The 17,110-nt window shown below is 42.9% G+C and overlaps 1 protein-coding gene and 1 long non-coding RNA gene across 3 annotated transcripts in view; one reads left to right on the top strand and one right to left on the bottom strand.

The window, feature by feature from the left end:
- LOC111247159 (uncharacterized) overlaps positions 1 to 17,110 on the top strand; it is an 86,653-nt gene that overhangs the window by 44,514 nt on the left and 25,029 nt on the right. The window lies entirely within an intron of this gene.
- LOC147756817 (uncharacterized) overlaps positions 3,824 to 17,110 on the bottom strand; it is a 17,737-nt gene continuing 4,450 nt past the window's right edge. For both annotated transcript variants that reach the window (XR_015325291.1, XR_015325290.1), the window contains 2 exons: positions 5,230 to 7,412; positions 3,824 to 4,810 (listed from right to left, as the gene is read on the bottom strand). This is a non-coding gene — a long non-coding RNA (uncharacterized LOC147756817). The remainder of the gene's footprint in view (positions 4,811 to 5,229; positions 7,413 to 17,110) is intronic.

Here is a 17,110-nt window from a genome sequence, read left to right as displayed (position 1 = left end):
AGCCACCTCTGTTCTATAAATTTACGCCAGATATGTCTACAACTTGCTAGTCATACAATGTGGTGATGTTCACGATCATGCTGCATGTCCATGCTCCTGCCACTCCTGTGCCTTATTGCAACTGTCTATACCGCTTTTGTTACTGTTATTGCTGCTGTTGCTAAGCGACACAGCACCAACAATAACAACCGTTGATTGATTGCGTCCACAACGTAATACTGACCGGTAAAATCTGGAGGAGTTGAGAGCAGGAACGAGATAGCTAGCAGGGCCCATCAGTCGACAACGGCAGCCGTTGTGGCATCAGCCGTCACTAGCAGCCGTCCTGCCGTACTGAAGCAGCGCCTTTGACCGTGGACCGATCAGCTGTGCTTGTTGGATCGATGCTTCTGTGGATGCTGAGCGTTCGCCGATGGCGCTCCATGCAGAAACGACTTTGACGTAGACGATGGCGATAGTAGTACCAGTTTATTAGCAAAATGCGAAAACGGGCACATTTGGCATATCAACTGGAGCAGGAGCCGGTGATGGCGGCGGCGACACGTTTACACTTCAAAAGCGTCGATACAGAAAAGTACAACGGTGAACGAAAGCGCGGGCAGGCCATTTCCAATTTTCCATTCCAAATTAGCTCGTTAGTGTATTAAGTAGTGGATAAGAGGACGAAAGCCATCTATTTACCGAACGTGATCATGCCGCCGACCGTAGCTATGATGGAACGGTAATCAATAGCGTACGGATGACGAATCTAAATATGATGTTTTCGCCATTAAAGGTGGTTGCAGCAAGAAAATTAGGAACCGTCCGTGGATTTGGCGATAGTAAGGGTTTTTTTTTGTTTGAAGCGTACTTTTCTGTAGTAAGCAAACTCGTTGAATATTACGCAGACTGCTCTGTACATTTATATTAAGTACGGATCAAATGCAATGTGTATTGGCAAAGCCCTGCACAAGGGACAACTTTAATAGCCTAAATCAATACAAATGCTGAATAAAGTGCACACGATGTAATGGCCAGCCCTCATATCATCAAATTTAATACCGCAAAAATAGATCGTCTTATCTTAACGTAATAGCATTAAAAGATTCTCTATCTAGACAGCTGGGTGAACCGTTATAAGTATCTTGCGTATTCCATTCTTACGTCGACGATGCTGACCGCCATCGTTTCAAGCTAGATACGTCCAACTCATATCTGGTCGATTTGACGCTTGCCGTGCGATGTACGCGTTAGTGCCAGAATCAACAGCTTGTCTTCAGTTCCACTTGTGTTCGCCTCGAAGATTCCGCTGGGCGACATAACTCGATTTCTGCCTGTAATCTACATTCAACTATCTCCATTGCCCGCACCGTCCGCTGCATGTCATTGGGCTTGTCTTTCGGTCCTTGGCTATTTGACCGAAGCATCACATTCGTAAGGACTGCCTGCGTAAGTACCTCCAGATCAATGGGCGATTGATGCCCACTTTTCTCCTATCCCCTCTCACGCCCTTTTTCTGCTCCTCTTCTGCCCTTTTCGTAATAGAAGCTTTTTGCTTCATCTGACTCGCCTTTCATTGTATGCTGTCTATCTGTACGACTTAAGGAAATCATTGAAGCGGATGAGATCACGAGCCTGTGTCGAGGAGTCGGTCCATGAAAATGTAGCAGCTAGGCTATCACGGTCCGTGTTGCGGTGCGATCCGTTTTTACACTTCCCTACAGTATAGGCCACTTCATAGAGCAGGAAAACGAAAGTCTTTTGATATCCTCCTGCACTATTTTATAACGAAAAAAAAGCGCTTAGGCGTTCCGTGTGGCTAGCAGAAAAACAGCTACGTAGTAGACATTAGAGGGGCACTCTCAGACAAGAGATACATCGTATGTGCATAACGTGGAGGAGTGGCGAAGGTGCTGGTGCCGCCATCCGTGTAGACTGAAAAGCTTAGAAGAACAAGGACGATAACGGCAAACTGAAATGAAACCACAGCGAGGTGCCCCGTGGCGGCTCCGTGATGCCGTACGGCGGTGCGTTGCTGAGATCTTCAGTATTCAAAAACAGAACGAAAAAAATGCTGGATGCCGCTACTATTGTCTGTAGACGAAGCTCTGCTGTCGACGCAGCGTCATTGCAACAAACCGGGACAAGCTCAATCCGCTGAAGGGCAAACAGAGGCGAGGAGATATTGTTTGCTTAGGGACCGACAAGACGAAGTGCACACACATGCGTAAACACCTAGAGGGGATACAACATGTGAAGTAATAGCACGCTGTTGTTGTTACTGTCGTAGTCAAACGCAGTGAAACGATGGGCCTCAAATGTGGGCGGATCCGATCTTGTTTGGGTGTAGTCATCATATGATACGAATACTTCGTTCTGCGTTGCTCAAATCCTTGTCTGTCTGCCTGCCTGCCGAGTAACTGAACTGAAGGGGAGCAGGAAAAGAGTGGCGAAAAAAAATCGCATCGTACCGCTATAGTACGCGGCTAAACAAAGGTTACGTAGAAGGTGTACAGACAAGTGTACAACGGAACCGACGAAATGATAGCTGTCCCGATGCAGATTAAGATTCACAGCTCATAGCACAAGGTACACGCAATCATATTTAGGAAAACAGCAGGAGAAAAAGAAGGTCGAGTCACAACGCTATTTAAATTGACAGTATTACGGTTAAGGAAATAATCAAAATTCGAATGACGAAAGGCTGCTCGTAGTCGATTGCTCTGCTTGGATAGGTGAGAGACAAAGCTGGCATAAAGTCAAATTTTAGTTAACTTACTTATCTTTCCAGTAGGATAGTCGTTTGGCATTATCGAAAATTAGGACCAAGCCTTTTCGTTGGTGTGACAAGCAAAAGTTACGATGCTGAGTGTGGCTACAGTGTGATGCACGTAAATAGAATGTATGAAAAGTAAGTGTTTTTTGCTTAGCTCTGCTCAGGTCTTGTTTGTTATTTAGTAGTCACAATCGTCGTCACAGGACTGCGTACGATTTACCGTGCTTTATTATTTCGGTTAATTTTACCTAATGTACGTATTTTTCATTAGCATAAGTATTCTGAGGTAGATATGTGACATCACTACCGAAAATTATGAATATTATTAGTGGGACTGAGCCTCGATGCTAGTCAATATTATGTACGCGAATGATAGGCGCATTAGTGGGCGTGAAGTGAAGTGAAACCGGTCTGAAATATGTATCGCAGAATCAATTTCCCTTCTTTTCTCGCAGTCACTTGTGATCTATTTTCGATGGTTTTTGCCGGATTCTCGATCAACGGCGTTCTCCGTTCATAGGCATATCCGCTGGTCGGCGTTTCCTTGCCACGTGACGCGTTGTCGTTGCTGCTGCGGTGGCCAAGTCATTCAGTAAGTGGTGTCCAATGCCGTTTGGGTTGTCGGCCCGTTCCGACGCCGTGCGGCAGATCCATCCCGGTTTCAGCTGGGCCTAATGTTGCATATCCGCCTGCAGATGTCGCTCACTACGCATCTGTTAGATGCGACTGCAATGGCCAGTACCGCGCTGGTCCTAGAGAAATAGCTGACACCCGCTAGTCAGTTAAAACGTAGTATATATGGAAATTACATAGTGACAGCAATTGTGCATACAGATGTGCAGATAGAAAAGCAAATACACACGTGTATATCAGAGTGTGTTTTTAGATAATGACTGCGTACGTAAAGAGGTTTCTGCCCAAACTGCGACTGTGTTGCCGATATCTTGTTTTTATCTATTTACGTTGACAGATAGACCATACGAAGTGTGTGCATATTAGGGAAAAGGTTACTTCTGTATCAGTGGCAGCAACCTACTTAATAGAAGCGGCAGGAAAACAGGAAGCAAATAATGAAGAATATTATCACCAGCATGGTTCAGTTTATTTGGGTTTTTTTGTCAGCGTAGCATCGTTAGAAGGTTGTCGAATTGAATCGTACCTCATAGTCCCCACTGCTTCCTATCGCCTCTATTTATCCGTACACGAGCTGCATTTGCCGGGTGGTGACTCTTGACTATTTCCCGTAGAGACAGTTGTTAGCTGCGTTACAGTTGACATATCCAGTTCTGTTCCATCTGATTCCTGTGACGGCAATTCGCTGGGTTCTGCAAAACTGGGCTCATCAGCTGCTTCTAGTGTAGCCGGATTGCTCTGTTCTGATATTAGTCGTGTTACAGCTGTGTTATGAGTCTCGCATCAGCGTCACAACATGGCTTCGTGGCGCCACTTGCATCATAATAATGCCACTTCGAGGGATCAACCATTCGACCCGTTGGTTGCTTTGTTATCCACGACGCTGGGTACTAACCCGTTATACCGTCCCAGTATATCTATTGGATACACCGTGTTTGGGATGAACGATGCACGCCATACTACCGCATCAGATCACAGCTACAGAATAGATAACCCCCTCTATCTGCATTTGGTTTGTGGCTAGCTGTAGTGGTCTAACTAATATTGCTAGTAATTATAACGATAACGGAACCTTGGCAAGCAAACGTTTGCATGTATACTATCATTACTAATACTACTAGATAATCATTAACTTTAAAGGCAGTCAATCAACCAGCCAGCCGACCGACCTGCTTACCTCAGAGCCAGCGGTTCTATTCATCAGAAGCAGCGTGATTTCGTATTCTTGTATATCTTGTGACAACAAATAACTATTGCTGTCTCTGCTAGCAGCGTACCGGTCGAGATCCCTATTACGATCGTCATAATCATGGCGGTTGGAGAAATAGCCCTATGACGCCATTGGCGTCTGGCGCGAGTGACGCGCTAACACATGGTTCGAATAAGCGCCTCCTTATCTGGTCGCAGCAACGGCGCCAGCACCTGATAAAATGAATAAACAACATTCAAATATAGTAACAAATAGACGAAAGATTGGTATCCTAGCAAGTGTTTTAGCGTCGCCCATTTCACCCGTCTATCAGCTATACTCTCCTATATGCAGTCCGTTATCTGCTGTATTTCCTATAAGAAGCTATGATTCGTTTTCAGTATTAGTAGAACGCTAACCGGTAAGGAACTCGAAACATGTAAAATACGCGAGACACAGTTAATCATTGATTGGCCATCGTATTACATCGTAAACAGCAGACATGATCAACACAATCTTTCTTCTAACTCTGCCCTATCCTGTCATTGCTTTCCCTGCTAAAGTCTTCAGCTATCTTATTCACGTCACTGTTCAGTCCTCGGACGTACTTCCTGTCACCAACTACGATATCAAAAGTCGACTGTCACCGTACCATGCCGAGAATTCACACTGCGGTCCCATTACGGATGCTAGGTCTGGTAGGATTATGTTTCTTTCGTGCTTTTTACTGGTTGAGTTACCATCGCAACAGCAACAGTTGCTACGCTGCCAGCGTCATGCCTTTCCGACGTTGTGACGACTATGCCGCTTTTGCGAGTTCCCATTCCTCTAGTTTGCTATCATCCATATATCTATCTACTCTCTGCCTGATCGTTGCTGTGACTGACCACCCGCAGCATCGAATACGATACGTTTGCATTCGTCATCAGCCGGAACCGTCAGTGCCGTCGGACTCTCCTCGGCTATTATCAGCTTTCGCGCGGTGTCAACATTAACTGCCCATCACTAAGCCGCCGCTGATATACACAGTTGCCGTGGACATATCTTTTTTTTGGCCGGATCAGCTCGAGCTGCGACGATACAACGGGGGCCGTAGGCTCACGGCGGACGGTAGTGATGGTGTTTGCAAATGTGCTTTGACACGTCCCTTCGGTCGCCTACCAATGCGACGTAGCACTCCCATAAATTGGCCGACACGTTTCTCAGGCGGACCGCCAACATAGCGGTGTGTAAATGCGCGAAAGCACGTGCAGAAACACTCAAGCGAGCTCACATCTAAATAATGCGCGGTCAGAAATGCGCGTGTGTATATATATATATATATGTATACCTGGAATAGCTGTGTCGCTGACTGTAGCGGACGACTGCCTCTTTTGTCGCTAAAGTAGATTGTGGTTGGGGAGCTAGGGGCATCAATTGACCAAAACAGCTAATAGCAGGAACTAGCAATTGCTATACTATAAACCGCAGCTTGATTTTCCCTGTTGGGCTTTGTCGCCACAGCTGGTGTTACTCCCTGTCATAGAACCCATAGCCAGCGGAAACCTAAGTCAACGGCAAAATGCCTTCTGCCCCTTTGACCGGAACAATTCGTGAAGTTTAGTCCGAAAGATAGAAAGAGCAAGGGTCGGTCGGTCACCCTCCCTTTAAGCGGTCGTGCTGTTGTGTATATGCTCTTCCTGTTTCGACCCGTGCCAACTGAGACAACCATTGGTCACCCATTGAAGGCAGAAATGAAAGAAAAAACGTTCTCGTGATGATTACAAAAAAAGAAAAAAATTGATAACTAAAAAAGAACGCCAAAAACAAATGAATTACAGCAAGCGATTGTCGCTATTCGTTCAGCTGGGTATGCTGGCGCTCCTACTCTCTTGTAAGTGCCTTTAGTAACACGGAGTAAACTACACCGACAAACTCACCCATACATAGTTGTTTATCATAAAGGAGAACGATCTTTGTGTAGATACATGTTACGTAAACATACTTACTGAAGCATTGGGCTTGTTTTGTACGAGAACAAAACAGATTCCCAATCTTCCGAGAACATAATTCCAGATTTCTATTATCTGGTAAGTGTAGGGAAGCCATCAGTGAAAGGAGTTCGCAAGAAAACTAAAGGTCGAAACTTGTATGAACAGTATCAGCATATTCCACAAACGGGTAGCGTCATAATCTAGGCTACAGGATACTCACCCCCGGTGTGTACAACCCCTCGCAAAAAGCGTTCGTCAAAGCGGTATTTGAGTAGTGATAAGAATTAAAAACAAGGTCATCATGGAGTAAACTACTCCATCGGGCCAAGTAAATGGCTATCGAATCGACAGTGCAGCTTCCATTCTGATCATTCTGGCTCAGTGCGATAGCGTCAGTTGATTTATAATGTTAACTTCCAAGTTATCGCTGCGCTGATTGCTACTGTCATCTGATCATCTGATTATTTCCTGTTATTTGTTACGTTTGCCTGTGTTTTACACCACTTTTTATAGCTTCTTCTGTGTTTTTTGTCCTGTTATGTATACACATACACTCTCATGTAGTGAAATTTCGTATTCGGCAATATCTCTTGATGTTTAGACCGTCCAGTGTAATCATTCTGTGAACTATAATCACCACCATCAATGGCAGCAGCGATGAAACTATGAGTTTTTTGTTGCATACATTTCATAAGAACGGTGCCGTATTGCAAATAGATTTTATTCCATATAATAATTATCTAATATTGATGTCTTGCCGCTACACCATTGGTTCTTCACGCTGACGACTTGACGGTGGACCGATTTCACGATCCTGAGCCGCTAATGCGATTCACTGCGGCTCCTGCAGCCGCTCGCACTTCTGTAAAGAAATCAAATACAGAGTAAAAACGCGTAGAAATTTGCGTTTTAATAATCCGCCATTAGAACTAGTCAACGTCACCAGTCACAGAGGCGTTCACCGACTTCGTCCGTTGCAACCTAAGTACAAGCGATTCACGGCGTTCGGAACGTACGCTCAAAGTGGTCTCCGGGGCGGCTGCTACTATATTGATCACAGATCGGATAAACGCCTAAATTTTACACAATACAAATTCGTTTTACCATATACTTCTATAAACAGGTGCCAAATAATAGAAACATCGCTTTCTGCTAGCCGGACGCTAAAGATTTATTAAATGTTGGCAAGTTAAACATAACTAGTATACGTAAGAGGTTTTTCGTAGGACAACACCGTCGCCGACAACCAATATATCCCTACCTTCCTTCTTTTTTTTTTATTCTAAAATATATGCATCTTCTGATTACAATTACACGGACAGGCCTGTTGGACTATTAGCCCCACGTCGGCTATGGGGTGGAGAACGTCCGGTCCTAGCTAATCTCGATAATTTCATGGATAACAATAGAAAATCGATAATATTCAGGCACAACCTGAAAGTAAATCGAGTGCGATGAAAACATTTTGTAGTACTTTCCAAAAAATGAGAAAAGCACAGATAGGTAAGCGCCTAAGATAATCCGACGTCAGCGGAGACGGTGTTTATCTGTTGATCGGTTACCTGTAGATAATTGCTTTTCACATGATTGGAAACACCATATATCCCGCATTATGGGGTTAATTGTTTTCTGCTTTCCGATCAGAGCGACAGGTATAGCCAGACGAGGCACGTGAAGATTTCGGATCAAAGGCGTACCTCCAACGTATCAAATATAAAAGAAGTTGGAGAAGTCAGCACACAGCGACGTATACGTAAAGCACGTGCCTTTTCCGGAAGTCAAGTACCTATATTATGAGTAGCGGTTACGAGACTGAATATCTTGAGCTTTGTCTTGACCAAACAGTTCATATTCATTGGATTTGTTTAAATATGTTACATTAATTAATGCCATTGGCTAACGATTCTGGCTAAGAAGACTCTAAAACACGACAAAGTACTTGGAGCGAAAAAGCTGTAGTGACAACCTTGAGCCTAACGCTTTACGCACTTACCTAGCGTGAGACATTCAGGATTTGCTCACCTTGACTATATGTTTACGGTTGAATTTTCGACGCATGTATCGGGCTTCAAAGTAACCGACTTCGCGGTAGTAAAAGTGCTGTGGACCGTTCTCCGCTTGTTATTTGTTATTGTGCACGAAGAGGCAAAATGTTTGCTTTGACAGCACGCAAGATATCGAATGAAAGAAGATGTCGTATGATAAATTGGCACGATCCTATAGGCCACGAAAAGACTGAGGTGCGAACGACAAGAACTCTGTTGCTGTTTATGCGGCCAACATGAAGTAGAAAGTTCATTTTGAGGTCGCCGTTATTGTCGCTATTAATTTGTTATATCTAATATAAAAGGCTGTTTTTATTGTATGCACGGCGTATGTTAGCGTTAAGCTTCGCCAAACTATTATGACGCTCGTAAATCCTTCCGTCAAGATAGACGGTCTTGCTTCGTCTACACTTCATGGGTATATTACTTCGACGTAAACGTTTAAAGCGTGGTGCGCTGTATTTCGATTGTCAAACGTGGGTTAACATGTTGGGTTTGGAAATCGAGAACCTCTTTTTTTCCCGAATCAGCTTACATATCAAGAGCCGAACCATGGCAGTGAGGTCAGATACCAGTGCAAAAGGGATGTTGACGATAAGGTAACCGTGACCTATGTAATTATATTTTTTGCAACTATTTTTCATTCAAAGACAAAAGCTATTTGAAATCAAGAAAATTAGTGGAACACTTATATAAATATTTGTGCCCCATGTTCTAACTAATTATCGTAGCACACCTGGATAATGTATATGATTTATGTGCCGAATAATAAAGCACATCTTCACGTTCAGAGTTTACATGTAAAGCAGCACAAGGATCCTTCCTCCTGGCAGGCTGATCTAATAAAATACAACAAGAAAATCTGTATTGCAGGATTAGTACACTCGGCCTTCCTATTCCTTATCAAAGTAGAACTATAAATGACATTCATTAAATATGATGAAAGTTTTGGTCATACGATGATAGCGATCATATTCAATAAGCTACCAGACGGATGGATATCAGATCAATTGCGCTTAGAGCTGATGCCTACTATATATATATATACACATATATATATATATTCTGCATGTAGGAATGTAAATGTTATTTTCCGTGGCATATAAACAGTGATACATATAGTGAAACCCACAACCAGCTACAGCGAGACTTGATGCCGTCTACAATATAGAAAGTTTAGCTATTTTTTATCCACAAAAAAAAATGGTGAAAATCAACGCCCCTCAAATCGCAGTAGCAGTAACTATGAGCTAATACTAGTTCATGTGGGTTTTTTCTTATTTTGAACAACAAAGTAAACCCAATCAAACTCTCGGCACAGATTATAAGAGCATACGAATGGATATATGGTTTGTTGGATTAGCACTACATATTGTATAAAGAAGCTCATAGCTGATTGTAAGGCCTTTAATAAATAATTTGTTATTAAATTAATAGAAAACGATTGAAGAGACCTGTATGCAAGAATTTCACTTTAGATTAGTGGAAATGATTGATACTCGACCGATCAGACCGGTCGCCCAGACTCGCAAGAGATTAATAGAGGTTAAATTGAAGTATGATTTTCGTACATATACAAAAGGTCTAGAAATTGTCGAGTTGCCAGATATTTCTTTTTCTCATTTCGCTACCCATGAACAAACATATTCATATATACTTTACTATAGCTGACAAATATTGCCACCGAGAATACTTGCTGTATAATACAACTTTATCGAGCCGCAATTGCAGGCAGAACTGCTTTACGAACAATGTACTCGGCCATGTTTGCGCTTTGCTTACCACACTCGTCTTTCGAATACCTCTCGAAATGAGCTTCTGACCAAGAAACAACGGCGAATTGTAGGGTAGGTGCGGTGGGGTAACAAATATTGTAAATTCGACCTCTTCGCACGAAGGCAGCGGTGTCGCTTGCAGTGCCGACAGAAAGGCAGTGCTTCCAATGACTATTCCAGCTGTCTGTTGTGTTGGCACAGATGTGATTGTTTTTTTAGTTGGTGTATTGTTGTTATTATGATTAGACCACCATCAATCGTATGCCCCCCTGTGACAAGTATTATGCTATATTTTAATGCTAACGTTCTTGAGCCGCTGCGTTGTGGCAGAAAAGAGATGAGTCTGAGTCTGTGTCGACAGAATTTGACAAATAGATAGGCAGCGACCCTATTTCAGCTACTTCTTTTGCCAAACAAATTGGGAAAATTGTAATCCCTTTTACAAACTGGCATGAATCAATCAATCAATCAATCAATCGATACACGATTTCGATCAGGTGTGCAAATTTGAAAAGCCCTTACTAGCGTCCAAATAAACTTTAGCTAAAGGAATAACAGAAATATTCTAACATTAATTTTTCTCAAGCAGCTGATTGCTAAGAAATCGTTATATAGTTGTCTACACAAACAGGCCAGGGCATTTAAACAGTTTAGATTAAACCAATCGAAAATCTGTCACGGACAATACTGATGGCACGGATAATGTTTGTGCAAATAGTTAAAAAGGGGCAAAATGCTGCAGTCCGTGTGATATATAGAGTATTCACAATTTCGCCTATGGGCATCTAATAAAAAATAGCGGAGTTTCTATTTGGGAATTGGGCGGCCACTTAAGACATTGAAGGCTCACTACCTACATCGTCTACAGATCGGAAAGCCTCTGATAGCGTTTGAAGTGCCTGCGCGACAGACAAGTGAATAAGGTGTTTGTGTGCTAATCTTAGGGAGGCACAGTGATCAAGGTTCGAAACCTGGCGTATACATATTTCGTTTTCTGCTGGAAGCGATTTATATAATGGAATGCCTAAACATAAAAACGTAGATATGTTAAAATGTATGCTCGAGTGGTATTTAGATACTCTTTGGGTACGTTCGTCAACATGGAGGTCGTCTAGAATAACACATGCCGCGAGTCTTCGCGTCCCCAAGTCTTTCGGGAGGATCTTTTTGAATCGCCTGGCGAGGTTCCGACAAACAGTTAGACGACGGTAGTAGCAACAGACTGATTTACGAAAGTTTATTCTAGTACTCGGCAAATTCTTCCAATAACAGTTTAAGTTTACGTTCTATTTTTTAATGCTTTAAAGTTAAGCAGAGGGTATTTGGATTGACGGTGCTAAGATTTAGCTACACTTTGTATAACGTGCAATATTATATTAATTAGTAGTTCATGTTAAGCCATGTTGCAAGTGTTGAATCGTCGGTGCGTTAGCATAAGGCAACTCTCAATCCTGTGCGCATCGTCACGTAATATGTATATTCATGCGTCGTTTATACACGTTTGCAACACTGTATTGTACATTTATATATGTAGCTACATATTTGGGCCACAGATACAGTCTTGTGTATGGTAGCATCATGGCGAATTTGAATGACACGCGGTAGTTTCAACAATTAGCAATGGACTCTGAATATGCCGATTAGCCATCAAAGGCTGGACGAACATTTTCGCTCCCCGCAACGATAATTAATAGTTATCCAAAAAGACTAACAACATCGCAAAATTAACAGCCGTAACAATGAACACATACGACGCAACGAACTATAAATGTTCATCCAGCGGCGCGGAATCCTTTGAGATACACACAATTTTTATCAGATCCCAAGAACACGCAAAGCTCGGTGTTTCCTAATTGCGATAATAATATCTATCGGCTATGACAGTCAACATACACAAGCACCTGAGGCGTAGGCGGCCATTTTTCCGTTTACTGTTGTGATAGCGAGCAAAGAAAACGGAACGGCACGATAAGAGCCGAGAGCCGAACGTCAGAGGGAGCGGTTAAATTTATGTCCACACACACAACCTGTAGACTGGCACAGTTGCCTTACTGTATATAGGTCTCTTAAAAAAGAAGCATCGCAGTTAGCATTAATTAGATTTTCCATATAAAAAGCAACAGTGTTCCAGTATCGTCATCATCTAATAATGCACCACAAATAATTCCCTACTTAGGGAAAAATTAATAACTGCACTTCTATTAAATCTGTTCTTTTTGTAGGATTCGGCCGATTACGCATTTTACGAAATCTAATTTTGACCACATGAGTTTTCGTCTGTTCACATGTTTTGTTACATGCCCACGTTCGAAACGCGCCCACGTTTGAAATTTGATGCAATGCACGCTTGCTTGAGCAATTTTTCTTTTCCCCTTTACCTATTAAACACTGCACGTTTGTTTGCTTTATTGGCTATCAACAAGCACAAAAATCAACAGGTCAGTTCAGTGTCCTAGACAGGACTATAATTATAAATACTGATATTGTCGTGACAACTGTTGGTTAGTGAGCCTCCGCTGATCTGCAATCGTGGGCGGCGGGGTGGCGTTCGTAGACCTCGAAAACCACCCCTGTAGAAACGTCTGGTATTTCAGTTCTTCCTCGCTACCACACCAGTGGCGTTTCTGTCACGGATGAGCTCGCTAGCGTAAAAGCTTGATGAACGTTCTCGTGTAATATCTCTCCGTCTGTCCGACAGTTGTCGTTCGATACAAGGTTTTTGTCATGCGTAATCTTCTATATTCGTATTCACGAAGCTGACTGGTGAATCAGCTGCCCAGTCAGTGAAGTGCAGTAACGACAACGACGACGACAACGGAAATGACGTTAATGACGCCAATTTTCACAATGAAATATATACTGCAGACGAGAAGAAAAACACGAACGAAGCGAACGGATAGTGGACGCAAAGATAACACGGAATGAACCGACACCCCTTGTCGGTTGCCGTTGCTACTATTTATATTTCGCTCTCCATACGATATACAGCCCATTTTCGCCGATGTTCTTCAATTTGTCGTTCGTATCCGACGTCGTTGTCCCTGTCGGTAACGTTTTCATTTTCGCTTCTATGACCATCCTGTGATTCTGTTCTGCCAATTGGATCTGTGTAGCAAGCTGCGACATGGACATAACGATAGGGCGGTAGAAACGAGGGGGGCGCATGAGAATTGAACTAATACCTAACAATGTTTGCACTTTGTGTGTGCATTGATGTTCGGCTATTTGTCGTGTTTACAAGGTAGCGGATGACGATGGCCACGAGGATAAGGAAGAATAGAAGAAACCGCTGTGTTGGTGGACGCGACTGGATGGGTAACGGTGGACGGCACTGTCATACAAGCTTCCTCCAGCGAACATTGATGCTAAAGCTGTCGTTTCGATGGTGGTACTAGCGCCCGCAGTAACGTCGCTTTCTGCCTATTGTAGTTTCACGTTATTCTTTCCTAGAAGAAATCTATTATGCTTGTGCAGTCGATATCAATAGGCAACTGGTACGAGTTGATCTTCTGTTCAAGACCAAAAGAAAGAAACTTCTCTCCGCGTCGACAAGATAAGGGCAGTAGCTAACGATGACTATAATAAAGGGTAAAGATCAAGAAGTGGTAGAAAAAGTGGTTCTAAAAAGATTTGTCTGTTTGCGAATCTGAGAGTCAAAAGAACTTGACTCGACGCAAAAGTAGGAAACGGCCTTAAGGTATCCGTTCGAACGGGAGGGCAGGATAAGGGGCTAATACTTCCGGATTTTGTGAATCTAGTTGAGATATCGGTGACTGAAGGTGCGATAAGGGGGTAGCCGTACTGTGAGCCAGAAGCGGTTCTTCTTGGATTATTTTGTTGACACGACATAGCAACAGTTCCTATGAACTATTCTCGGAGATATCAAAGTATTTTTTTTTTTCGAGCTAGATGTCAATACATTATTAGTCTACTACATACGGTGTAAGTGAGACTGAGTTTCGTACCTGAGGCGATGATAAACAGGGAGGTGGGGAGATCAAGAAGCGACGGCTGCAATCGCCGATAATGGTTCTAACGAAAAAAAAAGTGTTTAGCATACAGGCTACGAAGCGCATCCATGAGTCTCGACTAATATAAATTTCGACCAGAAAAGCAACATTCCCCTTAGGGTTGACTTAGGCCGTCAAAACAGCATAACGTAAGCGATTTGTCGAATAGTACGTCGCCACTTGCAGAGCGCTACGTTTTGGAAGATGTGCAACACCGACCTAATTTGTACATGGTGTACAACGAAACACAACAAAAAAAATACATATAGCACCTCAATAGTGCCTCTAAATTTCACCAATAATAAGTTACTCTACTCTTCTGTGAGCGACACAGTATCGCTATGGCTCTAACAGGAATGCGCCGAATCTACCGAAACGTCCCACCTGTAGACTATGGGAATTCGCCGAAAAGCAACAAAACACAGGGATGATGCGATTGTTCCACGAATGGGAAAATCGCTGGGGAAATAAACGCAAAGCGACGCATAAACCGTTCGAGCAAATGCAATCCGACTATCAACGACGGAAGCACAGCCTTAATACGAAGGCATTGAGGTACAGATAGGCTGATGCTCGTAAAGTAACTCGTCGCCATCGATCGATTAAACAATAGCAGTGGTGCATAATGTAGATATTGCTGATTTTGCATTGGCATTGTATTGAACATTTCGTCGGCCCGTTGGGTCCACTGAACGTCAGCGAACGTAGAACTGGAAAAAAAAATCTGTCTTAAATAAATGAAGAAAGGGTGCTGTATCAAGGCGCCAACCGCCCAAGATAACGAAATAAAGAAAGAAAACCATGAATCCATTGACTCATATGAACAACACAAAATAGCTCATTGTAAATATGCCTGTATGATGTGCGTAAAATGTGACAAAAATAGATAAAACATGACCCAACAGAAAATAATAAAAAAACACGCCTTGCTAACGCCGTTTTTCGTCCATGAAGCCGCTGTACGGTCCGATATGCTTCTGCGACCATTAGCAGCTGTTCCAACTGCCAGTGCCAAAGAATCTCATGTTTGTTGGTGGTAACAGTCGTCTAGCTTGGCACAGTAAACGGAGCGACGTCGGATAGAGAAATTTGCATCCGCTGGTCATCTATTCGCCAAAAAAAAAATATGGCGATAATTTCCCGATGCTTCGTACTGCTTCATCACCCATTTAGGTATTTTCTGTAGCCGTGCCTTTTCTCCTGTATTTCTTTTTCTCTCGTTCAGTTTTCCACCCGGTACGCGTCCTCGCCCCTCTGAGGAACTGTACGTATTTATCGCTGCCAGTGCTGCGGCTGTGAGAATTGCTTTTTTGGGACAAGATAATTTTTTCAACGTTCTTCTAATTTAATTTGATTTTCTAGATTCCAAGCCAGCAGACGTAAGACCCTCAGACAAGGTACAGTTACGTACGCAGACAGACCGATGTCACTGCGTCCATCGGCACAGCTACGACGATCGAGAGACGACACCACCCGATCGAGTGCGTCTGAGGAGGTCGCAGCAAGAAGCCGGCGAAACTTCTCCTGTCTGGTGGAAGCACGGCTTCAAGCAGGTCTTCCATGAATTGACTATGCAAACCGATACCGTACTGGTCTCTACAGAACACCTGATAGTTGTGCCTAACCCAGTACACAGATTTGAGAAAAACAGAAGGAAAATAGAAGACAGAAGTAGGAGATCAGGCTCGAGCCTTGCTACATGCAGCATAAACAGCACAAACTTACTGGATGCGCTCTAAACTGAATACGCACTAAGTTGAACGCGAAAATCAGTTGCTAATCTTCGTGTATCTGGGCTGGATTGCTTAAGTCTATCTTTTTCATTTTGGTTCACGTATCTAACCCTTCTCATACAAGGCTACCGCATCTAATTTGCAGTTTGCTGTTCTTTTGAGAAGAAGAGAAATATAAGAGTCAGCATGTTGGCTGCTGGCAAATCTTAATAACTATAATTTAGTATAAATAATTTCTTCATTAGCATGGTGCTTAATAAAGAGTACTGAGTACTTTTAGGTGCTGCGAGAATTGCATCCTTATTTTACAGCCTGGATGTTTGGCTGATATATTTATTCATCTGACCCAGATCCTTAATCGTCGGGCAGCACCAGTAGATAATGGCTCAATACGTTATCCGAAATGTGGGGAAATATTAATAAACGAGAGAAAAACAAAATGACGAGACAGGTTGACCCACAGCATAAGTTCATCTTTTACAGAAACTTATACGTGAATGAACAAAAGTTTTGTCGTTTCTGCAGCGTCAACGAAAGTACACTTTATTTTCATAAGCACGACTTTGATGAGATGATCAGTCGCATATTACTAGCGGTGTTCATTAGGTGATTTATAGAGATCTTGTATCGAATTATACGTTGAAGACGAAATACTATTGCAAGAATAGTTTTCTCCGCAAAGTATGACGTTTATGCAATAAGCCCCTGCGACCATATCGTATAAATCCACCACTCTATGAATCGAAATGTTTGATCTCCAGGGGCTAAACGATAACGACATCGCAATGGTGACCAAGTTGCAAAAATTGAGCATCATAAACGAGCCGACAGTTGTCATTAACTCAACTATAACTTACAATAACTAAACTTGCTTGCACGTGTCGAACGAGTGAAAACCGAACACGTCGATAAGTACCGGTCGTATATGCCTGCTCTACAGTACGAATGCTCTAACTGCGTGCTAGAATGCATTAAAGATAGCTACTGAACATCTATA

Source organism: Varroa destructor, unplaced genomic scaffold (genome assembly GCF_002443255.2).
Source record: "Varroa destructor unplaced genomic scaffold, Vdes_3.0 BEIS01000003.1, whole genome shotgun sequence".
In the NCBI taxonomy this organism is placed as follows: domain Eukaryota; kingdom Metazoa; phylum Arthropoda; class Arachnida; order Mesostigmata; family Varroidae; genus Varroa; species Varroa destructor.
Note: the sequence above shows the minus strand (reverse complement) of the source record. Positions and strands in the feature narration are given on the sequence as shown.